At 33.3% G+C, this 21,447-nt stretch overlaps 1 protein-coding gene across 8 annotated transcripts in view; it reads right to left on the reverse strand.

Moving 5' to 3' along the window:
- The window catches only part of Lar (tyrosine-protein phosphatase Lar), a 155,396-nt gene extending 134,258 nt beyond the window's left edge, over window positions 1-21,138 (reverse strand). For 5 of the 8 annotated variants that reach the window (XM_068295649.1, XM_068295643.1, XM_068295650.1 and 2 more), the window contains exons 1-2: window positions 20,690-20,960; window positions 12,384-12,421 (exon numbers count right to left, since the gene is read on the reverse strand). The gene's annotated coding sequence lies outside the window, so the exon portion shown is untranslated. Of the gene's footprint in view, window positions 1-12,383; window positions 12,422-20,180; window positions 20,197-20,689; window positions 20,961-21,119 lie in introns of those variants that run through there. The other 3 variants (XM_068295644.1, XM_068295645.1, XM_068295646.1) reach the window with 3 other exon arrangements.
- Between the last annotated feature and the right edge of the window lie 309 nt (window positions 21,139-21,447).

Here is a 21,447-nt window from a genome sequence, read left to right on the forward strand (position 1 = left end):
ATATCTCATATGGTTCGACTGCCAATTTTATTGAATTTCTCTTTAATAATAAATGGATTTAAGGATATTCTCATTCTCAACCAATTATTTGTGTTAAAAAGAATTTTAAAGAAAATTAAAGAAATTTCAGTTTATTTTCGCAACCTTAGAATCACTGTACGTGGCATCGTTCGGTTTTGTGGGGTAGCTAAAAATTTATGTATTGTTTGTTTATTTGTTTATGCAGTGCTTTCGTCTTGGTGTCTCCTTGTCTTTTGTCACACACAGAAACACACAAACATTCGCTCATATGAGAAGTTCTCTAAGGCAGTAGCTCATGCAAATTTATACACCTTCGCCTTGCTTTTTGCCATGCCATAATAAATATTCACAAAAATATCTCATTTCAGCGCCTGCCTGGCGGAGTGCTTGGCTTGCTTGGTAGCTTGCCTTGTCTTGTCGCCTTGTCACGTGTCGGCATCATTACCGCACGTACCAGGGTTATTTATACAAAATATATATCGTTTACAAAAAAAAATAGACGAAGCATTCAGGCCGGGACGAGCAGGAAAATTTAAATCACCAGACACAATTTTTATATCCTTCTGGCAACTTCTACCTCCCCCACCCCATCCAGAAGGGAACTAGAAGGTCTTAGCTAATTGTTCAATATTTGTGACCAAAAGCAGCTGCCACATTTTTTTTCTCCTTTTTCCCTTTGGTCCTTGGGGGGCGTGATGTGAAATTTACGACACACATGTGTACCGCTGCGCCTAAAACTAGGCAGCACAAACATGCCAAGCATGTCGAGACCCCAAAATCGCCTGAACGTTTCCCAAGCCGGACCAACTAAGCAACCGACAAAACGACCAAAACGACGGAATGGCCGACTAACCGACCAAGCGTCACAGTTAATTTGTTGACAGCTTAGAGAATGCCGCTAGTGGAGGGAGGGGCTGACGAGGTAGTGAGGCAGTGTGGCATCTGCTCCGGGGCCTTTTCGTGGAGAAACTGGACAAATGCCAGTTTCCTTGGGGACTACAAGACATGGAGCATGTAAAGTGTGCAAATGACCAAAAGAGACCCAAAGACTGAGGGGGACAACCAAATGCATCAACTGTAATTAGTGGGTGGCAAATGAACGAAGTGTTCCAGAAAGACAGGAAATGGAATGAAATTTTGGCAGTGGGATGTGGAAATGGATATGCAGTTGAATGAGAATTTCCAGTTCGTTTATACACAACTCTTCACACGGAAACAAAACATGTTCATACTCAAGCAATTTGTAGTCTCTTTTCCAAATATTAACAAAATTCTAAACATCAATGAATTTACTTAAATTTGCCTTTTATTTTAAGTGGCTCTTTTAGAAACTTAATTTCTACTGTATATCTGTAAAGAACTGCATTACTAAGAATTATTTCTTAGATATAATAAAAAATTAAAATAAACTTCTTTACCACCTTTATTTGTTCTATTTAAAGTAGTGTTATATTATTTTGTCATAAAATTTCTTAAAGAAAAAAAAATAGTAAAAACAAACTCCAAGCTTTATCTAAAATGAGGTTAACTTGGGCACATAAAAATAAGGTGCCTAAAAAAAAGTGAAATTTTACACTAAATATGTCACACAAATCAATCAACGAACAAAGACCTTATTATTGAGAAAAAGCTAAGTAACTTAGATTCATGGTTGTCCAGCCAACGACAAAAAGGAAGCCACAATAACGCCCCAAGTCTTTACCGCAGATAATAACTTCAAAAATAACAATCATCAAAAGAGAGCGTTATCTTTACTTTTTTAAATTTGATTATCAATCGTCAGGAGTGAACATACATACATACATACATATATATTTTTTCATATGTATGTCTTGCTTCCATTTCCCCCTATAAATACAATTTGGAGTGCAATTTTCAATTGAATGTGATGTCAAATTTCAACGTCAACATCATTGTCATCGACGTCAACTAATTGGGTTTTTCGGGTCTCGTCAAAAGTTACCCAGAAACAGGAGAGAAAACAAAAAAAAACGATACACAGAAATTGCCAGCAGGTGGGGAAAGTGGGAAAAGAAGAAAAAAACAACGAAAAGCGTGGAGAAAAAGATTAAATTTCCTCGTTACGACTTACAGCTCAGCTGCAAAATAAGAAAGAAAAAAGGGAGAATACAAAAAAATAATAATAAAATCCTACAAAAGTGAAAATAAATATTGAATTATTGATATACAATATTTGATATATGTATGTGTGAGGGAATGAAAGCATCGACACGAAAGGTAGGACGGACGTACGCGTGTCTCTTTGGTGGGTCTGGGGGAATGGAATGGGTATTAAAGCCGGTTGACAGAAATATTTATATGTATGTATATGTATATCAAAGGGTTTTTACTTAATTTAAAATGCAACTGACAATTTGCCCTTGCTTTTTGATAAACTTGGAATTATATAAATAAATCATTTTTTAAAAGGCTTGTTGATGTATTGGCAGCAAAATGTCAAAAGCAGCCTTTTCCCAAATATAATTTCTGCCACAATTCAGTAAACGTACCTGAGCATTGAGATATAAAGCAACAACTTTTAAGATTTCCAAGATGATGAAGAAAATCTGAACTTTTAACTAAAAATACGTTTTTCTTGATGCCATGGAGGACAGCTCCTTTAACTAACAAAATTATTTATCTCTAAAGTTAATTCGTTTAGAGAACTTTATGACTAAGATGGATCAAAAAGTCGTTGGCTTATTATATACTCATTAAAACAAACGTATGTAATCGGTGCAAATACAAATTTTAAATTTCTAGAGCGAAATTGTTTTTAAGAACACCCCCGCTAAGAAATTTTTAATTCTTCCTTTTTGAAAAAAAAAAGGTCCTATCTTATTGTCAACGCAAATATTTGTTTGTTTATCTTTTTCGACGCAAGACGCACTTCAACCACATTTCCGAAGGGCTCCACTCTCTTTGCTAAATGTAAGCAACCTCCATAGCCATCCCCTTAGGCTTGGCTCAGCATGGGCTCACTCGGCTTATTTTATTTTACGACGAGTGCGCTTTTTAGGCCTTGGTAATATTTTGCATGTTTGCATACAAAATATCATATTTGCCGAGATTGTTTCATTAAAAAAAGCAGGTGGTGTTGTATATGTTGTGCACACACACACACACAAACGCACACCATATACCATATTTCTTCTTTCTCTTTGTATGCTGCTTCCTAGTACGTGTTTAGCTTTAGCACCTTCAACATTTTCGCACTCACCACCCCCTCTATCTGCACACATGCGTAGCCCATAAAATGGTCATATTACCAAAATAGAAAGTGGAAAGGAAATTGGTTTTCCCACGCACAAAACAAAAAAAAACAAGACTTAGAATATATATGTATATAAATGTAGTAATATCTCCCCACCTTAGTTGTGTATGCTGAGCAGGTGGACTTCACTGGTATGCTCGTAAAAATTTACCCCATTTCTTTCTAGTTATAGTTGTGTAGAGATTCAATGCATTGGTAAGTCATAAAGCCTAAAAGTATGCAAGTGTTTGAGCCGTAAAAACAAGCGAAAAACCATCAGTAGAAAATATTTGCAAAAGCCAACAATTTTTGATAATATAAAAAAGTAGTAGCTGAAAGCAAACTTAACAATAATTTTATATCTTGGATTGCAGCCCAAAATGAGTAAAAACTTGTTATTTTATAAGCCAACCCAAACAGAATCTAACCAAACTTCAAATGGAAACTTTAAGGTGATCTGCTTAGATTTCTTTCACAAATTGATTATCACTTCCTGAATCGTACGTCTTAGTCTTAAACACCTGGCCATCTGTCCTCCACTTAGTTATAACTAACCTAATACAAAACAAAGCAGCAAAAAAAAAACCGTTAAGAGAAAGGAAAACACATTGCCAAATTGCGAGTTGATTATCTTCATACATAGTTCGGCATACTAAACAAAAGGCAACAATTATCTTAATGCCAGGTGCATGAAATTAATGTGCTGTAAGCACATTTCAACACAATATAACTAACGAATAGAGAGCAGGACAAGGCCACGGATAGGACAGGATAGGACTAAACAAAACAGAACAGAACAGGGGACAGGATATGAGACGATGACGATGATGTCGTCGCACTTAATCTGCGATAAAGGCGTAGGCAAAAACAGCAGGAAAAAAGGTACAGACAAATCACTCTACATAGGTGTATATGTGTGTGTGAGTATATCTAAAAGTCCTGAATGCCCAAACACATTATAAGGAACTCATTGTGGTCCCTTTTTTTCTTCCTCTTTGCTACCAACTGCTGTTAGATGTCATCTATTTGTATTTTTATGTGCTTTGTGTCAACGAAATAATTGAGTTACTTTTGTGAGCAAATAAAAACATAAAGGTGAAATTGGTGCTGAAATCAAGTTGTATCCCTAAAATTAAGTTGTGGCCAAGTGAAATGAAGAATTAATCCATAGGGTTTAACTTTGTCTTCCAAGTTTTTAAAAAATTTCAAAGATTACATATATTAATAACACAGGCCGACATTTTTGAGGTCATGAAAAAGTGTTTGAAGTTCAATAGGTCTCCTATAGTAATTGGGGGCTGCTAATCACGGCCCTGTACTTAGTTTTTCTCCATCACGTCAGGATTTCGAAAAAAATGCGTTCAAATTATTCAAAATGACCTAATTTGCAATATATTTTTCCATGATATAAGCAAAATATTGTACTAAAAACATTATTATTTTATCCTATTAATATATTAGGCTTGATTAAAAAGGAATTTACAAAATATCAAAGAGTTATTTCTTTGTTATAATGGATAATATCTTACACTCCGGATATAGTTCTATAATGAGTAAAAAAAGTATGCTATAGGGATTTTAAGAATTGTCTGCTTTTAAATTTTAAAGAATTGTGGGTATTTGCTGCGTCTTACAAATTGTATATTAGTTATATGTGCAAACAAGAACTAATTTTCTTACACAGAATATTCTAAAATCCGTAAAAAAAGTTGAAAATTTTTGTTTAAACTTTCTATAGTATACTTTTGGGTGCCTATTTGCCAACCCCAGATCTCCAGATTTCACAAAATCTAGACGTGATGGACAAAAACCAAGTATGCAGTTAGAATCAGCGTACCCGAGTTAGTTAAGAACACCTCTCAAGTTAACGTCAGCAAAAATCATGTCGGCCTGTGTAATGTATGGATGAACGCTTTTATTAAAACCTATGTTCCATTAAAAGATATTGATCATTATTGTATCCAAAATGTCCTTTGATATTTTCTGATTTTAAAACCATTTTTATAATCAAAAGTTTGTTGTTTTTAGGTTAATTGAAATATAAATTGCCTAACAAAAACTATTGATTTGACTATTTAAAATAGATTGAGAAAAGACTTGGCTACAGTTTTAATTCCTTTTTACAGCAAAGGACAACCGACCCATTAAGCACCTCCAACAGCGGTTAAGCTGGTGAGTAGGCAGATGGGACTAATTAACTGACAATTCTAAACGAATGTCTAAGACATGCAAACAAAATTTACATAATAATTTCAAGAACATTGTTTTACCAAAAAGAATTTTAGGCGTAACAAAAATTTTGCTAGGTATTATATTTTTTCTTTTTTCAAAAAACAATAATGTTTCAAAATCATCACAGCTTATAACCGCACAAAAATTTAATAAAACCAAATCAACTTTTAATGACATTGGTCCTTGATGATATATGGTTGGGGGGTTGGGAATGAGAGGTGACTTTACTTTGAACTTTTGGCTTGACTTATAAAAGCCACATACACGCACACACACATTCACATACAAAACGAACATAAGCAAAAAGCAATTGCGTGTAATTTAATAACAAAATAATAGGAAGCAAAGACTTAGAGACAAAAAACAAAGACTCGACACACACACACAGAAGCCGATGAGCAGAAAAATTTAAGGGAAGTGTAAGAGGTTGACATGTGTGTGGGTGTATGTCATAAAATGTAATCATAAATTATAGGCCGAGACCTTTGACTCTTGGCATTGTCAACGGTTTCAATTGAGAGTAACGAGTCAAGTATAACGAGTGACGAGTACTTAACGCGTTTTTTTTCGGCTCCTGCTTAGTAAATTGCTTATGAAATATGTAAAAGTGGTCGCCCCATCCTGTCGCAGTCCCACTACGCACCCTTTTTTGGGATGAAAATCATCATCATTATCATCATCAGCATGATGCTGCTTCGTCTATTTCTTGTGAAACTGCTGTGGGTCGTTTTTTGCTGCGGTTACAGTGGGGACTAGCCTAGCATGACATTGCCACTTAGCGGCTACATTAATGGCAGTGCCAAATGGCTTTCTCTCTCATTCACTCACTCTCACTGTCTCACTCCCACGCACTCTGTCTGTCACTCCCATAGAGGCAACTGAGCGTGTAACGGTAAATAAACTAATATGGTACTGGCAAGAAATGTTATGGGCTACACTGCGTATGAAGATGTACCGTTATGCCTGAATATGTTAGTGTATAGGGGTGTATGTGTATTTTTTTTCTCTCTCTTTTACTCTCGTTTTCTTACGTCTCTCTGCTCCTGACTGCATCATGAATATTTAATGTTGACATGTACAAAGTATGCAATATATATAACAAAAGTTGAAACAACATCATGAAAACATGCGAAAACGAATGTGAAGAAAAATTACAAATGTAACAAGAAAGTTTCTTTTTCCTTTTTTTTTTTTTTTTCTTTGTTGTTTTCTTTTCTTTTTCCCCTTTTTATTTTTGGCTCGGTCTTAATTTCTACTTGCTTTTGGCCTTGGTTTCAATGAATGAAATTGACTGGACGACAACGTCAACCGTTGAATGTCGAACCTTGTTTTCTTTTCTTGCCTTTTAGTGTTTATTTATTTATTTTTTTTCTTGTGACAAAAAAAAAATTGCTAATGGAATGGGCTGTAAAATGTGTAACGTTAATTATTATTAAGACAGTTGTAATGCAAAATTCTTAAGGATTTCATATGGTAAAAGTATGAAAGATTGAAAGTTTGCACATTACTCTAAGAGCAGTAATATATGTATTTATTTTTAATTTTTATTAATCACTGCAAAGTGAAATAATTGAATTTTTATTGGTGAAATACCAGAAAACGTTGACATTTTCTTTATTTAAAGGCTTAGAGGGCCTTTTGGCACAATGACGACTATTATATGTGGTATCTATACTAGCAATGACAAATATTATTGTGTTACTTAACAATTTTTAGATGATTCTATAATCGCAAAAAAATTCATAGAAGGAACAGCAAGCCGTTTTCTGTTTTATCAAACAGTAAGATTATTGAAAATCGCTTGTAAAATAAGAATGTTATATTTCTATCATACTATTTATTGATAAATTTACAAATTTTGTACATATATTACAATATATATAATATTATCATAGATATCTTTATCTTACAATTCGTTTGACATTATCACACTTTCTCATGCGTGTGGGCTCTATAGATAAGGGTAAAGAGACTTTAATTTGGGCACTCCAAAACATCCCCAACCCTCTTTATAATTTAATCAGTCACATTAATGAGAGAAATATGCTTGACTGCTCTTTAAGAAAACCAGTTTGGCTTAATCTAAAAATTGTAATTGCAGTTAGCCCGCAACCGCTGAAGTAGAACACAAATAATTAAAAAAAAAAAAACAAAGTAGCGAAAATTGAAACCCGTTAAAGAAAACACAAAGTTGTATGGACTTGCCAAACTTGAGGAGTTGATAATCACAGCAGAAGAAGATTTTCTTAAAATAATTCTGTACGAATCTTAAGCATTTGGTTAATTATGAAAATCATTTGGACATGGAGGATTCTTTACAACTGTCAAATATGATTTCATTGATGAGATGGGAGTGGAGATTTCTTTAGGATGATTCTCTGCACCACTTAAAAAAAAAACTGAAGAGCATGAAAATATTGACGACCATTACCGATTTAGTAAATCATAAGGATATTTCGAATTATCTAAAAATAGCACCGAACTGCAAACACTTGACTCTTCCGATTGTGAAGCAGATATCAGCTGAGATGTTTTTTTAATTGCTGTATACTTCTAATTGTACTAATTATATGTTTGTCTAACAGATATCTGATGCCCTTTCAATATGAAACAGTCGTAAATGTTTGAGCGAAAATCCCAAGACAATATGGTGAAGCAAAGGGGCTGCCAACATTTTATTCATTCCACTCATTATTTTATATGTATCACATATATGTACATATATGGATCTAATCTAAGAACCACAAAAACAATTTAACGCTTTAATGATAATGATGTATGAACAAGTAAAGAAAACAAAACGAGAAAACACGGTTGTTGCACACGTGTATGTTAGATTTTGGCCAAATTCATGATGTGGTGGGTTGGTGGGTGGGTGGGTGTCTATGTTGGATGGGTTGAATGGCGTTGGGTAAAATTGGGTGATGTTGGCTAAGAAGGAGGTGTGGCCAGTCGCTTAACAAGCTAATGTGCTTTTAATGGTTCCATCGTGAGTCTACGACTGATTATGTTAGAAGAGGCCAGAGCAGAGCAGAGTGTGGAAGAGAGCGGAGAAGCGAGTAAAATACACAAATAATTAAAATTAATTATCTTGCAATTAGTTTACGATTTACTCATTAAGCCGAAAGGTTTGCTTCAATATTCTACACGCACAGTGGGAGACAATTTTCTTTTGTAAGCATTGTTGATGATGACTGATGTGCCACAACAAAAAAAAATAAAACCAAAACAAATAAAACAATAATAATTATGAAATTATTACCAACTAACATTTCAATTGAGTTATATATATGTACATTATACACACGCATATATACATACGTTTGAAATATATGTACTTATTTGATTTATGTGCAAACACAATTTTATCCCACGCTCCAGACTAATGACATTTATTACGTTTGGGGACATTTTATTGACACTTAACATACACGCATTCAAAAACAATTCACATGGATTTTCTTCGCCCATTTGATTTATGCAGCAGCAATCAGAGAATACAATGATTACCGAAATGAAACCCTGTGTTTATTATTTGTTCATCATATATTGTCGTGCGATCGTAACTAATTTTAGCTTAAACGATTTACTATAAAGAACTCCATCAATACTAATTGTAGTGATTAGTTTGCGTTATTTAAGAAAGTTTCGTATTAACCCATTGCAAACTCTTTTCTATATTTATCTTTAACTCTAGGTATACTCATCAATAAAGCCCATAAAACTTGGAATAGAATTAAAAGATAATTCATCTTTGCATCTAAATTGTTCAGATATATTAAATATCGATATACTTATATCGATATATATTTTCATGAACATCTCTAGCACCAATTATAAAAGGTTAATATAAATCTTTCTGTAATTTTTGAATCCTAACCAAAACCTTTGTCATAATTATAACCTTAAATCTTTTTGAAATGAAAACCAAAAAGTTTCAAGTTTAGTTTTAACTTCGATATTGATGATTTTCTTTTCCATTTATTCGTTTATATTTTGATTTTTTTCTGAGAATTTTATGAAATTAAATCTTGTGCATCTTTGGGGCATCCTGTTTCTTGTTGTTGTCCTGGCAAAGTACTTAACTGTCTGCTTATTATTAAAAAGGCAGCTTAAGTGGCAAAGTCAAGCTAATTGAATTAACTTTTACCCTCTGTCCCTTATTACCGTCGTCGACCTCTCTCCACTGTTGCGACTCGAGAACCTTGTGTTGTTTGGTGCGTGAAAAGGGCACAAAATAACAACATCTAAAATAAAAACAACAACAACGAAAAACAAGTTACGCTAATGTTGATAAAGTGCCGCCAACTCAAAGAGATTTTACAATATTTTTTAGCCCATCCAAGAGTTTGGGGGCCACTACCTCTGATTTCTGTAAAAGAAATAAGAAGCCAAGAGAGCAAAGTAACCACTGAAAACGATGAATTGAGATAAGATTTTAGTCTGAGTTTATATAGACTACAGAAATGCCCTGTTATGACATAAAAACAAAACTAGAAGCTAGCTGATATAGACTCAAAAACAAACCTTGAAGATTTTCTTAAACAAATTTTTATTATTTTCTCATTTTTAAGCAAAACACATAATTTTCGACCTTCAAGTTATATCGGTTCTTTTCCACTTTCACTTTATTGTTCAATACTGTAAAATTTTGGCAAACTTTCCGCATTGGCCGAAAATCACTCACGTAGTGTCCGTAGTATTACTTCAATAAAGCAACAACAATTTGGGTGGGGGAAAGAAAAAAAGGGTTCTTAATGCAACGGTCGTGTTCTGGTAAACACCCTTCAAGTTGCTATCTTGGCTATCGGTTTACGCGCTATGCTTCGTTAAGTGCATTTTGAATTTTTAATGTTGAGCAAGCGAACGAAGGGACGAAGGACCAAACGATGAAGAGAACGCGCGCGGTTTTTCTTACAGAAACTTGCACACAAAGAGGATGGAAAGTGACTATCAGGACGAAAGCTTCAGCGAGGTACCTCAAAAAGAGCGAGTGAGAGGGTCTGATTAATTCGCTTTATTAAAAAACCATACACCAAGAAATGCGTAATACTTTTTAGCACTCGGCCAGGCGGAAGGCGGCAAAAGCGGTAGACAGGAAGCATCAGGAGGAGCAGCAGCTGCTAACAAAAAATAATCAACACAAATTACACGGTGCACATAAATATTCAAGGGGAATAGTGAGAGAGAAAGAGGAGAAAAGATTCAAAAGAGTGTTCAAGCAAAAGAGAGCCAAAGAGGGAGTGCGAGAAGGATCGGCAGATGGAGCGGGATATTGCTAACCCTAGGCCAATTAATTTTTAATCTACACTAAACATTGCAACAAATTTTGTGAACCAAGCCAAGCTGAGAGCCAAAGACAAGCTGATAAAAAGAGTTTTGTTTCTTTTTTTCGTTTTTTGCGTATGTTTGTTAAAATATTTCCAGGATATCACGGGTATATCCAAAAGATATGGAGCAGTAACTAGACTGACAAGATTCTTACTCCTAAAACATTTTTAAGTCAATTTAAATTGAACATTTACAACCTTCCTCCTATACCAAATGATTTCGGAGGTTTCCTAATACTCCTTTATTCCAATACTTCTTTCCTCAATTGAAGTTTTGCATGCATCATCAACTAGTCGTACCTTTTTGTTGCTATTTTAACCAATATGAGATGCCACCTACTAGTTGTCGTGCATAGATAGGATATAGTATTCCTCTTACGCTAGCGCTTTCTTTTTCATGATTTGCAAAAGTGCCAACAGCAGTGTAAAGGATTTTAGCCCCAAGCCAAGGGGATTAATAAAAGGATTACGCAGCGGAAAATGCCAGCTGCGATGCCAGTCGAGAAAAAGACAGAGTGAGAGAGGGAGACAGATGGAGACATAGGACTTGGCAATGCCAATGCGAATGAGAATGAGGATTCGGATGCGGATGTGGATGGCGGCTACGAATGCTGCTGATGGCAATTTGTAGTACCACTTGCCGCCTAGATAGTAGGGAATATAGTAATGGTGTTGGTGGTTACAGCTGGAATTGGTGTGGGTGGGTGTGGGCAGTGGGGTAGATGGGATAACTTGCAGCAGGCTAATTGCATTTCGCCTTGCCAACATTCAAAGGCAGCTGCAGTTTTTCGGGGGGCTGTGTTTGTGAGTGTGTATACAAGTTACATACATATACATATATATGGCCTGGTCATATATTAAAAATAATCCATTCGATATCTGTTTTAATACTTCAAATTTATAGCAGCTCGAAACAGTAACAGGCAGCAATACCAACAGCAACAACAGCAACTCTCTGTCATTTTGAAGGGCTTTTAGCCTGGTATTTTATTGCTTAAAGGATATGCAAAAACATCAGCGTATATGTGCATATAAACGATGTAAACGAGAGGTGTTTGAAAACAATGTAATAAACTAAAAGACAACACTGAAATATTGAATGCTCGTCTTGGCCAATGCACTCAAAGATAAAAATTAAAAGGATTCTATAATACAACTATGAAAACAAAATAAATCCGTCGTTAAAGATACTTTTCGAAATCGAATCCACTCTCTGGGGTTCACTTTCTATTATATCATATCAACTGTGTAAGTAAATATACAAATTTTTTAAATACAATTTCACTTGAAATAGATTAAGATATTGATATTAGACTTGGTTTCTCAATAATTTATAATTCTAATTGTTTGGTTCATTTGTGTTAAAGTTGTTTTTTATTTTCGTTTTGAAGACCCCTTCTAAAAGGATTCGTTTCTATTGGTTCACAGGATTATTAAATGAATATGTCAATCAAGTTCATACTACACATTAGCTACCTACACTAGGAACCAGGTCATTCGGATCACACATTAACTAATAAATATGAAAATATTCAAAATTAACTTACTTGCTGCGAAGTACATTATTTTATGAGATGTTTATCATCTGAAATAGATAAAGGTGTATAAAGATTTTATTCTTTAAGGAGCCTTAAAAAGTCTTTTATAATTTTCTTAAATGTTCATTAATTGTATTCATATTTTTAACTTATTTACAACTGAACAATTCTTAATTTAGGCAAATGATTGTCTTTCAGTATTTTCTTTAGACATAAGTTAAAAAACGCCAAATCAAGTGATGGGCTTGTTTAAGCTGTTCAGCTGTTGACTTATTGGTATAAGCCTTAACTGCAAAGTAAGATCATGCACTTTGCATTTATTTTATAACTCACAAAACCACCCATGATGGATAAATATATATTTTTTTTATGGCCTGTCCCATTTTAATAATAACATTTGTCTCCGTTGCGGTGGTTGGTTCTGGTTGCTGCTGCTGGTGGTCTTCCTTTTTTTTCCATTTTATGGTGTAATGCCTCAACGACGCTGATTTGCTTACAATTGACATAACGACAACCATTCATTCATATGAGATCATATGAGTTATATGTTATAACTCAAGGGCTTAAGCAGCAGCAAACCACGAAAGGCAAGGCAATGCGCAGATAAGCCGCACTCAATCAGCATAAAAGTATGCTATGCTAAGACAAAAAGAGTAAAAAAAGAAAACCCATTCGCTGGGGGGATGGAGGCGTTGGTAATTTTTTCTTTCTTTTGGGAATGTTGCAGGTGGAGTGTGGTGTGGCAAATAGCAAAGCAGCTGCCGTTAATCACAGAGAACTGCAGCAGCAACAACAACAACAAGAAAAACTGAGGAGCTACTTCTGCTGCTGCTGTTGCAGAGAGAGAAAGAAATCTAAATTGGGACTTGCCACACGCACGCATTTAATTAAAGTAAAAGCTTTGGTTTTTTATGGTATTTCACTTTGTATTTTGTGTTTTTTTTTTATCCCCATTCTTTTTTTATCCTTTGCCTGCGAAATGCAAAACTTGTTGGTGTCAGGGGATGCGTTCATCAGACCGTTCCGTCCGTTTGTTTGTTCATTTGCTGCACCGGGTAATAACGTGCAATTTATATGCATGCCACTTTCGACCAAGCCAGAGAATGAGAAAGAGGCAGAGTAGGCTTAGATTGGAGAGGTAAGATCAGAGAGCTAAGAAAAGTGCATATTTCTTGGTATGAAATTCATACTCTAAATTTGTATTGACAACTAAAATTTCATTTTCATCTCCTCTCAGTAAGCCACTCACAATCTGTTCAGATTTTCATCTGAAAGTTTTTTTTTTTTCGTACCACTCGGTTCATTTTGTGCTGAGTTTGTTTTGCTCATTCATTGCATTTTCATTTAGCTCACGTTGAGCTCATTCTTCCATATTCATTTGAGTATATTCTTCTCCTCTTTACTTTTTCCACTCAGCCCATTTTTAGCTCATCACCTCACAATTTTCCCCAAGTCGTTTTCCATCTCATTCATTTTCTACTCAGTTCATTTTCCCCAGAACTTTCACTCTCCTCTATGTTAGTTCATTTTTATGGTACAACGAATGAACACACAGGATACAACAACGAAGACAACTCTCCAAAAGACTTTGTATGGTTAAAGGGGTTGGTAAAATTTTAAGGGTGAAATATCCTGTAACGTATGTCCTCTTTATGGCAACTTGCATCAGCAAAATTCCTTGCTGCTATAAAACAATAAAACTGTTCTTACTGTTCTGTATTTCAACTGTTATATTCAACTGATATATACAACGAATCGTCGTATACTGGTTATAACGAAAACATAAAAGGATAATTTACGCTTTAGGTGAGAATCAAAGCTTATTGTTAGTATTTCAACTGGTATATCAGATTCAATTTTCATACTGTCCTACTTAATGAGACGAATAAATTTAATACTTCTGTTCTACAAAGTATGACTATTCTATTCTACACTCTTTTGGCAATGATTGTTATAAGCACTAGAATAGGAAAACTCTCAGTAAGTAGAAAATGTTATAATGTTAACGAATGTAGCAACTTTTAGAACTTATTATAACACTACAAAATGTTATACAAATATTCAAGTAATTTTTGGAAATCGTGTACTGTAATATATATGTTTGAATAGGTTTCAACTGATAATATTGTTATAAAGAAGAAAAGCTTACTACATACCAATTTAGGTACCTATATATAAAGTGTTATACAATCTTTTTACTACAAAATATATCTAGTTTTAGATAAAAAACAAATTTGTCAATAAGGCAATATAACAATATATTTTAACATTTAGGTAATTTGATATCGTCAATTCGCCGTATAACACATTTCCAGTATTCTAAAAGGACAAAGCTTTACGGCAAATACAATTGAGGACTTACTACCATCCTTTCAGCTGTTAGCTTTTGTCATACAGCTTTTCTGTGCCGAGCTTTACAAGTCTCCAATGAAAAGCCTTTAACCAGGACTTACAAATAACATTCCAACCATAAATAGTTTTATAACATTAAATTTATGGCGTTTGAGCCAAAAACATAGAATACATAAAGACTTTGAATGAATAATTATAAAATTCTTTGCCAACTACACAAAGTGGACAAGGGCATGGCAAATATTGCCCAACAACATTTTATCACAATTTAAAAGAAATTAATATTTGCCTCAATGTGTCATCGAGTGTCTTACATTTGGGGCTTAATGCATAGGCCTTGTGCTTGTAGTGAGTTGTGGGCCAGTAAGCCAATTTGATAACAAATATTGACTGGCAGCCAATTTAAAAGAGGCCAACAATGAGTTTTTTGAACCTTAGAAAACTTTGTGTATCATATCGTTTTGCTTTCAAATAAAACGAGACTACCCCAAGGCGCTTTGAGTTATGCAAAGGACAAGACGCTTTAACATTCTTAGGCAAATTCTTCATAAAAATGTTTCATAAAAAGATAAGAAATATGAAAACATTATCAATGTATATTTCATGAGTCATTGGTTCATAGTTTTTTATTCTATTGATAAGAACAAAATTTTGATATAAGAATCAGGTTTATTTAACGGTGTTTATTATTATTTAAACAAACCTTTTAACGAATTACGGGTTAACATTAGAAGCACCGCAATTCGTCAACACTTGCCTATATGATATGATGAAAACTTAGAATTTGTTTAATTATTTTGGGAACTGATTCAATTAATTTTTAAAAAATTATAGAAACGTTTAACTGAAATGATAAAGCAATTTTGTAACTACTTAATTAAAATATTTGATAAACATCTTAAAGGCTTAAGATAGCATGGTACGAACAACTGACTTAAGACCGAAAATTACGGCAACTATGAGTCAGTTTTGGTAACGAGAGCAGAACTAGAAAATTTGTATGTGTTCCTAAGAACTATATATATATATATATTAAAGATATAACTCTTGTGTCCTACTGAAGACTATATACATACATATGTACATATATGTATTAAAGATATACCTGTTTCAATATTTATGTTCTTACGTTAGCTTGCTTGGTATACATAAGTTTGGCAGAGTATACACTTTTCGGATGTATAGCAAAGTACAGTAAAATATTTTTCGATGTTAGTTCGTATCTTTTTGTGCATGGGTAGATGGGAATTCTCAAAGAAAATTTCGTCCCTATTCAGATCTGCTGGTTATTCAAAATTCAAATACACGATATTTTAAATATTGTTGCATATAATATAACAACACTAATTAAAACATTACTAAAATAGAGACCTCCAACTGATGAGTAGCCACTGGGCTACTTTTTCTTTGTAAAATAAGGGCGGGATTGCAGGCGGTATAATAAAATAATATGCATAACTCCATTTAACCCAATTGTGAGATGTCGCCAAAAACTAAGAACATTCACAAAATTACATTTTAAATGCGGCACGTAGAACTTTTCATTTAATGTCCCCCGGAATAAGAAGTAACTATTTAAAATAATGTCTCTCATATTTTTAATTGCTTTGGCTTAGGTCAAAAATCCATTTTCTAACAAAAACAAAAAAAAAAAGTATTTTTCCACCACCTTCATTTTCACTCCTCATGTCCCCTCCTCATCAATTCTCAGAAAAGAAAGGAAAATAGAACAGATTTAAATCACCAAAATAATCTCACCCCCCCACAATAGAATAGAAACAGGACAGATTTGAAGGCAAAGCTGGTCAATGACTGCCAGTCCACTCACCCTCACTCTCACCCTACCAATCTGCAAGTTGCAAAAATTATGTCTACACTGCACAAAAATTCATAGTTAATATGAATATTCTTTAAATACTTCGAATGTAACGAAGTCTAGGAAATACTTATATATGAAGATATATATGAATCAACCTCAACAGAGGCTCAGCTTAGTTGAATTTAATTGGTCCCTATACCATTCAGATATAGAGCGACATATTAAGATTGCAATTAATCAGCTAAACTCATATATCTACATATAAGAGGGGTTTAAAAAACTTTAAATCTTCGTTTAAGCAATTAATATGCATATTTGAATAGAATAAAATGAATTATTTGATTGCACGTTGAATAAAAAAATTAATTTAGTAAACTTTAAAAAATTGGAACTGAATTAATGAAGGACCAAAAAAATTAAACTATAAAAATGGTTCGATTACACGACTGAATGAATATTTTAATCCCTCTAAACTGTGTTTCGACTTATTTCGAAAGGCTTATAGTGCTTCGACTATTAGGGAGGGCCTTAGATGAATTTCAGTGGCTTAATGGTTATTTGAACGATGAGTCCTCGTTCCTTGAATTAAGTAAAAACAATCTTTTTTAGGGTGACATGTTTTAATCAACATCACACCTTTACTTTACTTTATTCATTACAGTTTTATTTATTCTGTTTTTAGTGATCTTTAGAAATCATTCAAAAAGCTTAAATTATAGGTAAAAAGTTGTTAAATTTTAATTCTATTACATTTCGTGATAAGGAGTTTGAATTACCAGAAGATGTTTTTACTGTGTCTCTGCGGTGTTCTTAGCTTTGGCAAATTATGAATAAAAGAGTAAAACTTGTGGATATTTGTTAGAACGTTGGTCTCAATTATTTACAAATCAAAGGGTATATTTAAAGGTATATTCAAAGAGCCTAATAAAAACTACTTTAGTGAATAGATATAAAGAAATACAAATCATTCGAATCAATGTTGAATATGCTTTGTACTTACTCGCACAACAGTCAATCGATAAAAAGCCAATTCGAATATGAGAACACAATGAATATAAGGTATTCATTCTAACCATATATTGATATATTATTATTTTTCCAAGTGTATATAGAGAAAAATGTAGACACTATGTCAAATACCTCATTAAATAGAGCACCCTTAAACTGAAAATGTGAAAATTCAAAGTCATTTAAGTTGAGGAAAATGATGGGGTGACTGAATATCGGCAAGCAAGCTTATTGATTACTAACTAAGAACAAGCCTTAAGGCTAAAAACGCAATAAGTAAATTCCTCTGTATCTCTTGTGACAAGCCATTTGGCACAATGTCTCATAATTGCCAACTAATGGGTAAAAGAAGAACAAGAAGAAAAACTGAAACTTGAGGGCAAAATTTTAATTTCCACAGAAATGAAAATGAAACACTTTAAACCAAAAAACAAAGCAAAGAGACTTTGTCTCTCTCTCTCTCTCTCTCACACTCTTTGTGATAGTAGCAGCAGCTTGGTAAAGTTCTTTCGGCAATTAACTTGCCGCACGTTAAATGATAAAAAAAAAAAAAAAAAAAAGAATGAAGGAAGGAAAAATAAAATTCACTGAAATCTGCACCGACACAAAGAAACGATGAAGTTTGGACAAAAGGCAATGGGTAACAAAAACAAAAGAGCGCACTGGGAGCACACTTGCAATTTAGGTCAAGCCAAAAGGATAATGCGGTTCGCGGCTTTTTCTTTTACTTTGCCTAACTCCTTCGACTGTCACACAGAAACTTTTGTTTGCATCTCCGTTTCTCTTCGCTGTCTCTTTTTCATTGGTACATTCGTCTTTTGGTTGGCTTCGGTAAACTTTGCATCTTGCAGCAAGTTGCAATTTCGTAGAAGGAAAACCCATCTACTATTATATATCTATTTATTTATTTAAATAAACAAAATATATATATATGTATATCTAACAATCTGAAACCAAAACATTTTTAGCTTTTATCTTTCGCATGACAAACTATGCTTCTAGGAAAATTTATTTCTATATAATATAAATAAATCATAATATATATTTCTATCTATATCTCACGCTTTTCATGGATAGGCAAGGATATCTAAAGTTTTTTCGCTCATTTTAATAGTCCACGTTGAGTATTTCATAGAGAATGACGATAATATTTGTACTATTTCGAACTTTGGTTTCTAATAACTTCTTAAATTTTAATTAAAGAAAAGAGTCAAACATTGTAAAAATATAAATAAATTTTTATTATACTTTCAATAATCTCTACATACAAACGTACCTAAGTTTGTCGTACAAAATTCATTACTTTTGTAATGTAACCGACTAAAATTTGATCAACTTTACATAGTTTCAATTTAAAAAAAGGAATGCAATTAATTATGTGATTAAATATTGAATGTAAAGCAAGACGAACAAATAATATTTAAGACGGCGAATAATTAAAAAGGAAATACAAAAAATGTAAAGAAAAGATTAATTATCATTTCGTTAAAGAGAAGGATTCATGATGGAGTTGAAAAAAGGGCTTTGGAAATAAGAAATCTGTAGAACGAAAGGAAAGCAGAATTGAAAATTGCATCACAAGTAAAAAATAAAAATCAATTATTTTTCTTTTATAAATGTCAAAGAAACTCATTGATTGAGCTGTGACAATATTGCGTTGGCAAATAATCACATTTCTTAAAAAAAAAATGTTTAAATAATTAGAAACACTTTAATTTTTATTCTTTATGACAAAAGAAAAGGGGAAAAAATAACAAACTCGAATTCTTGTTTATTTATGGAGCTAAGTTTTGTTTATAGTTTCATATTCTTTTCTAAATAAAAATTGAATTTTTTAGATGGTAAAAATCATCATTTATGATACAGTAAAATTTCACCTAACAATTACTCCTACAGGGAGACTCCCAACCCGCCCTCAGACTTTATATTGACATGAATTCGAGCCACAAACTAATATATTCCTTTAAGAGAAGGAAAGCTTTTAGAAAGCAAATTGAACTGAATTAGTTTGATAGATAAGCAGAAACTTATCTTAAGAGGGAATATAGTGTGGCAATTCCTTTAGATTTAAGCATTTAAATGCAATCAACTTTATTATAAAGCATACATATGTATGTACATACTACTCTTCTCTTTACCCAACTTGACTTTAAATTAATTGTGCCTCTGACTACACCAATTACTAAGTATAGGTTTAAATTACATAGTAGTTGAGCAATTATTTTAAATCAAAAGTAGTCACTATATACATATGTATATGTACAGACATATGTAACAGACAAATGTGGAAAATATTGTTGATATAGCTTCAAAGATTGGTTTGTTATGGATAAAAAAAGATTTTAGGTAATCTCTCTTTATCTATAAGCTGAATTGTGTTATAGCCTGAAACCACAAGTTAAAGCAATCGGAAGTACGTAAGGGGATAAACCAAAATGAAAACCTTGTTTGTGTTCAAATATAGCTCTGTCTTATGCACATAAATAAGAAAATTCTTCATATGTATTAGTCAATGAAGGGGAAGGGGAGACGTCCAAAGAAAGAATCTCGACAATATATAAACTAAACTAGCCCCTGAACAATTTTAGTATAAATCTCACATGGTGGTGGGATCGATGTCCCCTTACTTTTACTCAGATCGAAATTATCCGTTTTTGTTGTTATGTATCAAATGCATGAATTATGAAAAATTGGCCAACGACCTAATTGGTTTGGAACCCAAACATTAAGAATAAGAATTCCAATTGGAATTGCCTTGCAGAGGCGGTGGCAGCACTTCTTCAATTGGACCGCACATACACACTCACACACACAATTTGGATGTTGTTGTTGTTTGTTGTCGATTCGTTGTTGTTATTATAATATGTATTAGTTTATGTTGTAAACTGGCTACAAGTCCGCCTACGCACAGCTCTCTTTTTGGCTTACGACGCTTGGGCAAACTGAAACCGCTCTATGGACCCGTTTTTCTACTAGCGGCTGCCCAACAATAACAAAAGCAAACACACAACAAACATATAGATATTGGATTTTTTCTTTTGAGGCTGACCCACACACATGTTGGAGTTTTCCTTTTTCTTTTAATTCTTTTTTTTTTTTTTTGTTGGTAATTAAAGACACAAATTAAAAAACTTACAAACAAATCGATTTTTTTTATACGCCGCACACACACACTCGCACACACACAAAAAAAAAAAACGCCGACACTTGCTTGTGCAACAGAGGCAATAAAACATTAAGCGTTAGAAACCGTTACACGCACACATAGGACAAATTATGAGATCCTTCACACATTGTTGGTGCATTTTTTAGTAATTTTTATAGATAAATGCATTATGTAGCATTAAAAACACAAGCAGAAAATGCAATTTTAACTTGCTTTCGTGTGGTTCAACAAAAACGAACTGATTCGCCCAAGACGAAGAGGAACTAGTAGGAACTGAACAAACAGCTGTTTGGCCTTAAACCAGGGTTGCCTCTACACACACACACAAATGTATACATGTGTATAGTATAGTAGTAGTAACTTTTGTTTAACAAACTTATGTTTCAAAGATATTACTTACATTTTATATATATTCAATATTTTGAGTAGTATAACTTGTTAGATATGTATTTTGTTAGTTGCGAGATTATTTATAAAATTTTTACTAACCGAAATTTTTTTTTGGTTTGAATAAACTGCTTTAAAGCATAAATTTCGGTTTTTTTTTTTAATGTGTAATATTTAAACTGTAACTTTGATTTTGTTTTTAAGCATATATTTAAAGCATTTGTTTATATATATATAATTAGATTGAAATTCACTTGAATTTTTTTAAGCGACTAAATTTAAATTTTTATTCAGTTCATCACTTCCTTAGGTGTTTATTTGGAGCAGGGGGCGGAGTGGGG

This window comes from Drosophila tropicalis, unplaced genomic scaffold (assembly GCF_018151085.1).
Source record: "Drosophila tropicalis isolate 14030-0801.00 unplaced genomic scaffold, ASM1815108v1 contig_845, whole genome shotgun sequence".
NCBI classification, from domain to species: Eukaryota; Metazoa; Arthropoda; class Insecta; order Diptera; family Drosophilidae; genus Drosophila; species Drosophila tropicalis.